The sequence below is a fragment of the Oncorhynchus mykiss genome, chromosome 21 (assembly GCF_013265735.2).
Source record: "Oncorhynchus mykiss isolate Arlee chromosome 21, USDA_OmykA_1.1, whole genome shotgun sequence".
Classification (NCBI taxonomy): domain Eukaryota; kingdom Metazoa; phylum Chordata; class Actinopteri; order Salmoniformes; family Salmonidae; genus Oncorhynchus; species Oncorhynchus mykiss.
Window position 1 is genome coordinate 36,633,332 of NC_048585.1, and position 8,842 is coordinate 36,642,173.

Consider the following 8,842-nt stretch of genomic DNA (forward strand, 5'->3'; position numbering starts at 1 on the left):
TGAGTTGAAACTCCCTTGTTGGGTTACATGTAGTGGCTTTATATAGTTTTTTCCATATATTGATAAAAACATTTAAACATTTCAATGTTTTCCCCTTGATAAAGTAATTCAATCATTTCGTCAATAGAAGTAATCGGCTAAGTCATTTTTTGTAACAATCCTTTTTAAACAATGAAATGCCTTTACTTGAAGGTACCTATAAAAATGTGTTTAGGAGATAATGAATTCCTCCTGGATTTCTTAAAAAAATGAGCCTTTGAATAGATGAGCCTCTACAAAGCCCTCTCTCTTCACATTCCCTAAATCCTTGGGACATACAGTGGGGCAAAAAAATATTTAGTCAGCCACCAATTGTGCAAGTTCTCCCACTTAAAAAGATGAGAGAGGCCTGTAATTTTCATCATAGGTACACTTCAATTATGACAGACAAAATGAGGAAAGAAAATCCAGAAAATCACATTTTTAATTAATTTATTTGCAAATTATGGTGGAAAATAAGTATTTGGTCAATAACAAAAGTTTATCTCAATACTTTGTTATATACCCTTGTTGGCAATGATAGAGGTCAAACGTTTTCTGTAAATCTTCACAAGGTTTTCACACACTGTTGCTGGTATTTTCGGCTCATTCCTCCAAGCAGATCTCCTCTAGAACAGTGATGTTTTGGGGCTGTTGCTGGGCAACACGGACTTTCAACTCCCTCCAAAGATTTTCTATGGGGTTGAGATCTGGAGACTGGCTAGGCCACTCCAGGACCTTGAAATGCTTCTCACGAAGCCACTCCTTCGTTGCCCGGGCGGTGTGTTTGGGATCATTGTCATGCTGAAAGACCCAGCCACGTTTCATATTCAATGCCCTTAATGATGGAAGGAGATTTTCACTCAAAATCTCACGATACATAGCCCAATTCATTCTTTCCTTTACACGGATCAGTCGTCCTGGTCCCTTTGCAGAAAAACAGCCCCAAAGCATGATGTTTCCACCCCCATGCTTCACAGTAGGTATGGTGTTCTTTGGATGCAACTCAGCATTCTTTGTCCTCCAAACACGACGAGTTGAGTTTTAACCAAAAAGTTATATTTTGGTTTCATCTGACCATATGACATTCTCCCAATCTTCTTCTGGATCATCCAAATGCTCTCTAGCAAACTTCAGACGGGCCTGGACATGTACTTGCTTAAGCAGGGGGACACGTCTGGCACTGCAGGATTTGAGTCCCTGGCGGCGTAGTGTGTTACTGATGGTAGGCTTTGTTACTTTGGTCCCAGCTCTCTGCAGGTCATTCACTAGGTCCCCCCGTGTGGTTCTGGGATTTTTGCTCACTGTTCTTGTGATCATTTTGACCCCACGAGGTGAGATCTTGTGTGGAGCCCCAGATCGAGGGAGATTACCAGGGGTCTTGTATGTCTTCCATTTCCTAATAATTGCTCCCACAGTTGATTTCTTCAAACCAAGCCGCTTACCTATTGCAGATTCAGTCTTCCCAGCCTGGTGCAGGTCTACAATTTTGTTTCTGGTGTCCTTTGACAGCTCTTTGGTCTTTGCCACAGTGGAGTTTGAAGTGTGACTGTTTGAGGTTGTGGACAGGTGTCTTTTATACTGATAACAAGTTCAAACAGGTGCCATTAATACAGGTAACGAGTGGAAGACAGAGGAGCCTCTTAAAGAAGAAGTTACAGGTCTGTGAGAGCCAGAAATCTTGCTTGTTTGTAGGTGACCAAATACTGATTTTCTACCATAATTTGCAAATAAATTCATTACAAATCCTACAATGTGATTTTCTGGATTTTCTTTCCTCATTTTGTCTGTCATAGTTGAAGTGTACCTATGATGAAAATTACCGGCCACTCTCATCTTTTTAAGTGGGAGAACTTGCACAATTGGTGGCTGACTAAATACTTTTTTGCCCCACTGTAGTAGCAGCAAGAAAGGCTGAGTTGTGGAATATAGGTGAGTGTCTAGAAATATCATTACTCAGTTTATTTTGGCTTTGAACCTCCCTCCATGTCTTTAATGTAAGAGTAATAATTGGGTTTTGTTTAGTCCTGTCAATAGAAATAGGCTTTGATATAAAGAGAAGACAATGTAATGGCATATCACAATATTGACTCTCAATTTCAAGCCATCACAAATCCTTTGGTTGTTGAATCTATGATGCAACGTGATTACGTTGCGCAGCCCAGTAATAGGATTTAAAACCCGCCAGCTGTATGTTATTCATGTCATCGTTCAGCCATGACTCGGTGAAACACAAGATATTACAGTTTTTAATGTCCCCTTGGTAGGATATACGTGATCGTAGTCTATTTATTATCGATTAATTGTACATTGGCAAATAGGACTGATGGTAAAGGTAGATTACCCTCACTGTGATGGATCCTAACAAGGCACCCGGATCTTCGTCCACGATCCTCCTGCGACTGACGGGGATGAGATCCTTCTTGGGTGTCTGACGTAAATCATTCCAATCCGACTTGTTGAAGTAAAAGTATTCCACCAATATGGGGTGAGTAATCGCTGTAGTGATATCAATAAGCTCTTTTCGGTCATAGGACAGACATAAAATATATGTACAAAATAACGTAAAAATAACACAAAAAAACCATACACAATAGCACAATTGGTTACGGGATTGTTAGCGCACATTAGCAACAACCGCCCCGGTTTAGGGACACCCATCCCGTAAAGGTTCAATTTCGTGCACCAGGTGTTGTTTACAAATATACATAGACCGCCACCCCTTGTCTTACCAGAGGCCTCTGTTCTATCCTGCAGAAAAAGCACCACTTTGGGCTGCAATCCTGTTAACGGGATGATATGACAACAGCCAGTGAAAGTGCAAGGCGCCAAATTCAAAACAACAGAAATCTCATAATTAAAATTCCTCAAACATACAATTATCTTATACCGTTTTAAAAGTAGCCTTGTTGTTAATCCTACCACAGTGTCCGATTTCAAATATGCTTTTCAGCAAAAGCACCACAAATGATTATGTTAGGTCACCACCAAACCACAATAAAACGCAGCCATTTTCCCAGCCAAAGACAGGAGTCACAAAAAGCAGTAATAGAGATAAAATGAATCACTAAACTTTGATGATGTTCATAAGATGACACTCATAGGACTTCATGTTACACAATACATATATGTTTTGTTTGATGAAGTTCATATTTATATAAAAAAATCTGAGTTTACATTGGCGCGTTACATTCACTAGTTCCAAAAACATCCAGTGATTTTGCATAGCCACATCGATACAACAGAAATACTCATCATAATTGAAGATGATAATAATATACACATTTACAAATAATATACACATGGAATTATAGATATACCTCTCCTTAATGCAACCGCTGTATCAGATTTCAAAAAAACTTTACGGAAAAAGCAAACCATGCAATAATCTGAGACGGCGCTCAGAACAATAGTCAAATTAGCCGCCATTTTGGAGTCAAAATAAACCTCAAATTGCATGATAAATATTCCCTTACCTTTGATGATCTTCATCAGAATGCACTCCCAGGAATCCCAGGTCCACAATAAATGCTTGATTTGTTCGATAATGTCTGTTATTTATGTCCAATTAGCTACTTTTGTTAGTGCGTTTGGTACACCTATCCAAACGCTGGAGCTGGTCGACTGTTTCTTCGGACAAAAACTTCAAAAAGTTATATTACAGGTTGAAGAAACTTTTCAAACTAAGTACAGATTCAATCATTAGGATGTTTTTAACATATATCTTCAATAAAGTTCCAACCGGAGAATTCCTTTGCGTCTTGAGGAGGAACAGAACGCAGGAAGATATCATGTGCTTTGCACATGACCTGGAACTGGCTCTCTACCAGTAGTCTGATGCATTCTGTTCTTATTCAGCCCCACAACACAGTAGAAGCTTCATTCAAATTCTGGAGACGGTTGACATCTAGTGGAAGCCATAGGAAGTGAATCTTCATTCATATCTAACAGGGATTTCAAACGGGAATGGTTTGAAAATATACCAACCTCACTTCCTGTTTGGATTCCTTCTCAGGTTTTTGCCTGCCATATGAGTTCTGTTATACTCACAGACATCATTCAAACAGTTTCAGAAACTTCAGAGTGTTTTCTATCCAATACTAATAATAATATGCATATACAGTATTAGCAACTGAGACTGAGGAGCAGGCCGTTTACTCTGTGCACCTCAGGGCACCTTTCATCCAAGCTACTCAATAGTGCCCCTGCAGCCATAAGAAGTTAAGGAAGCCTCGAGGTTTTGCTCACCTGAGGTAGAGTATCCCATGAAAAGCTGTAGACCAAACTATTTACCAAGACCTTGTCACTCCCTGACCTTAGACAGAACTTTCCACCACAAACGGACCAAGCAGCATGGTAAGGAGGAATGGACGTGGGAGGACATTTTGAATGGCAAGGGATCCTGGACATGCTGTGGGAGCAGGTAGAAGCAGAGAGGAAGGCAAAGGCAGCTGGTAAAGGAGCCCAGCGTTATGAGGGAACATGGTTAGCAAGGAAGCCCGAGAGGCAGCCCCCAAAAATGTTTTGGGGGGATGGAAACGGGGAGTTTGCCTGAGTCAGGTTGGAGACCTGAGCCAACTCCCCGTGCTTACCGTGGCGAGCGTCGTACTGGTCAGGCACCGTGTTATGCGGAGGAGCGCACGGTGTCTCCAGTGCTTGTTCAAAGCCTGATGCACTACATCCCAGCTCCCCGCATCTGCCGGGCTAGGGTGAGCATCCAGCCAGGATGGATGTTGCCGGCTGGTGCCGCGCCTGGTCTCCAGTGCGTCTCTTCGGCCCAGGATATCCAATACAAAACAATACAAAACAACTGAGAAGCTTAAGGGCTATGTGCCACAAACAAAGTTAGACATACAGGAGGCTTAGTTCTTGGCAGAGGCACCGGATACACTGGGCCGTGGAGGCGCACTGGCAGTCTCAAGCGCAGAGCTGGCACAACCCGTTCTGTCTGGATGCCCTCTTCCACCCGGCAAATGCGGGACGCTGGCACAGAGTACACCGGCCTGTGAATGCTCAACCGAGACACTGTGCGCATCACCCCATAACACGGTGCCTGACCAGTCATATGCTCGCCGCGGTAAGCACGGGGAGTTAGCTCAGGTCTGAATTCTGACTCTGCCACACTCCCCGTGTGCCTCCCCCTCCCAAAATTTTGTGGCTGCCTCTCGGGCTCCCTTGCTAGCCGTGTTCCCTCATTACTCTGCCGCTCTGCTTTAGATACTGCTTATGCCTTCCTCTCTGCTTCTACCTGCTCCCAGGACAGGCGATCCTTCCCGGCCAGGATCTCCTCCCACGTCCAGGATCCCTTGCCATTCAAAATGTCCTCCCACATCCATTCTTCCTTACCACGCTGCTTGGTCCGTTTATTGTGGGAAGTTCTTGAAAGTGGTGGGTGATGTGCATGCCTTCGAAGTCCGACCAGGAGGTCGCTCCATCTACCTCTTCTGTGGCGATGTTGTTTTGGGTCGGCCTCTGGGATTAGATCCAATGTCCTGGGTGGTGGTCCGAACAAAGGATCCGCTTTGGGAAAGTCCTGGTCGTAATGTTGGTAAGTGGATGTCACTCTTATATCCAATAGTTCTTCCCGGCTGTATGTAATAACACTTAAGATTTTCTGAGGTAACAATGTAAGAAATAATACACAAGAAAACAAAAAATTGCATTGTTTCCTTAGGATTCGAAGCAGGCAAACATCTCTGTCGGCGCCATCTTGTTTCCTTACACACTACAGAGAGTAGTGCGTACGATCCAGTACATCACTGCGGCCAAGCTTCCCACAATCCAGGACCTCTGTGCCAGGCGGTGTCAGAGGAAGGCCCTAATAATTGTCAAAGATCCCAGTGACCCTAGTCATAGACTGTTCTCGCTGCTACCACACGGCAAGCAGTACTGGAGCGCCAAGTCTAGGTCCAAAAGGCTTCTTTACAGCTTGGTCATTTTAAATCTACCTACATGTACATATTACCTCACCGGTGCCCCCGCACATTGACCCTGTACTGGTACCCCCTGTATATAGCCTCTGTGTTGTTATTTTACTGTTGCTGTTTAATTATTTGTTTCTTTTAGTTTCTACAGTGAAATTAATACAATGCTATTGTTTGAAGTTATTAATTAAATTAGACATATTTGGTCAGTGGTGATAGAACATTTTGAACAGAAATCCAATGGTTCATTGGATCAGTCTAAAACTTTTCACATACACTGTTGCCATCTAGTAGCCAAAATCTAAATTGCACCTGGTCTGGAATAATACATTATGGCCTTTCTCTTGCATTCAAAGATGATGGTACAAAAACAATTCAAAAGAACGGTTGCTTTTTAATTTATCTTTTACCAGATCTACTGTGTTATATTCTGCTACTTTCCTTTCACCTCCACAAAGTTTAAAGTGTTTCCTTTCAAACGGTACCAAGAATAAGCATATCCTTGCTTCAGGGCCTGAGCTACAGGGAGTTAGATTTGGGTATGTCATTTTAGGCCAAAATTGGAAAAAGGGTGCGGGTTCTTAAGAGTCGAGCCTCACCAACAGAGCACATTTACGTGACTGAATAAGGTAAGTCTGAATACCAAATTCTGAGAAGTGCTTAGGAAAAGCATGCATAGGAAAGGCATACATCTGAACAGGCCCATTAGTGAATAAGATAAAGAGCTCTCTACACAGCTAAGCGGAGAAGTATTTGTGAGCTTCAGGCTGTGAACAAAAAGTATGACTGTGTCTATCACTTGGGCTCCTGAGTGGCGCTGCGGTCTAAGGGACTGCTTCTCAGTGCAAGAGGCATCACTACAGTCCCTGGTTTGAACCCAGGCTGTATCACACCTGGCTGTGATTGGGAGTCCCTTAGGGCGGCGCACAATTGGCACGGGGTAGGCCGTCACAGTAAATAAGAATTTGTTCTTAACTGACTTGCCAAGTTAAATAAAGGTTGGGGAAATGTTTTTTATATTATATATTTTATCTGTATCTTGGCATCAGGTAAATCAAATCAAAGTGTATTGGGCACATACACAGCTCCTAACAATGCAGTGAAATGTCAAACAATAATAAACAATAAAATAATCAAGAAATCAAGAAATGTCGGGAAACAACTAATCTAATGATGAATTTTCAGAAAGTATTCATACCCCTTGACCTATTCCACATGTTGTTACAGCCTGAATTCAAAATGGATAATAAAACAATTCTACACACAATACCCCATAATGACAAAGTGAATCCATGTTTATTTTATTTTTGGCTAATTTATTACAAATGAAATACAGAAATCTAATATACATAAGGATTCACACACCTGAGTCAAAACATGTTAGAATCACCTTTGGCAGTGATTACAGAGTCTTTCTGAATAAGTCTCTAATAGCTTGGACTTGGATTGTAAAATATTTGCTTGTTATTCAATGGTGTCTTGGTAAGCAGCTCCAGTGTACATTTGGCCTTGTGTTTTAGGTTAATGTCCTGCTGAAAGTGAATTTGTCTCCTAGTGTCTATTGGAAAGCAAGTTATTGTGTGTAGACCAGTGACACAAAATCTCAATTTAATCCATTTTAAATTCAGACTATAATGCAAAAAGTCAATTGATGGGAATACTTTCTGAAGGCTCTGTATACTAAGATATGTATGTACAGCAGTTCAGTATATACACTACATGAAAAAAGTATGTGGACACCTGCTCGTCAAACATCTCATTCCAAAATCATGGGCATTAATATGGAGTTGGTCCCCCCCTTTGCTGCTATAACAGTTTCCACTCTTCTGGGAAAGCTTACCTGTGTAAACATTGCTGCGGGGACTTGCTTCCATTCAGCCTCACGCATTAGTGAGGATCGGGCACTGGTGTTGGGCGGTTAGGCCTGGCTCGCAGTCGGCGTTCCAATTCATTGATGGGGTTAAGATCAGGGCTCTGTGCAGGCCAGTCAAGTTATTCCACACCGATCTCGACAAACCAAGTCTGTTGTCATGCTGAAACAGCAAGTTGTCGCCTTCCCCAAACTGTTCCCACAAAGTTGGAAGCATAGAATTGTCTAGAATGTCATTGTATGCTGTAGTGTTGACTTCCCTTCCCTGGAACTAAGGGGACTAGCCCAAACCATGAAAAACAGCCCCAGATCATTATTCCTCCTCCACCACACTTTACAGTTGGAACTATACATTCAGGCAGGTAGTGTTCTTCTAGCAACTGACAAACCCAGATTGATCTGTTGGACTGCCAGATGGTGAAACGTGATTCATAACTCCTGAAAATGTGTTTCCACTCAGTCCAATGGAGGTGAGCTTTACACCACTCATGCTTACACTTGGCATGGTGATCTTAGGTTTCTGTGCGGCTGCTCGGACATGGAAACCCATTTCATGAAGCTCCTGGGGAACAGTTCTTGTGCCGAGGTTGCTTCCAAAGGCATTTTAGAACTCTGTAGTGCGTTCTCCAACTGAGGACAGACGATTTGTGAGCTCTGTTCTGTGAGCTTGTGTAGCCTACCACTTCGTGGCTGAGCCGTTGTTGCTCCTAAACATTTCCACTTCACAATAACAGCACTTACAGTTGACCGGGGATGCTCTAGCAGTGCAGAAATTTGACAAACTACCTTGTTGGAAAAATGCCATCCTATGATGGTGCCACGTTGAAAGTCACTGAGCTCTTCAGTAAAGCCATTCTACTGCTAATGTTTGTCTATGGGGATTGCATGGCTGTGTGCTTGATTTGTTCACCTGTAAGCAACTGGTGTGGCTGAAATAGCCAAATCGACTAATTTGAATGGGTGTCCACATACTATTGTGTATATATAGTGCATTAGAGTGAGCTATGTCAAGAATCCAGTATTTAAATAA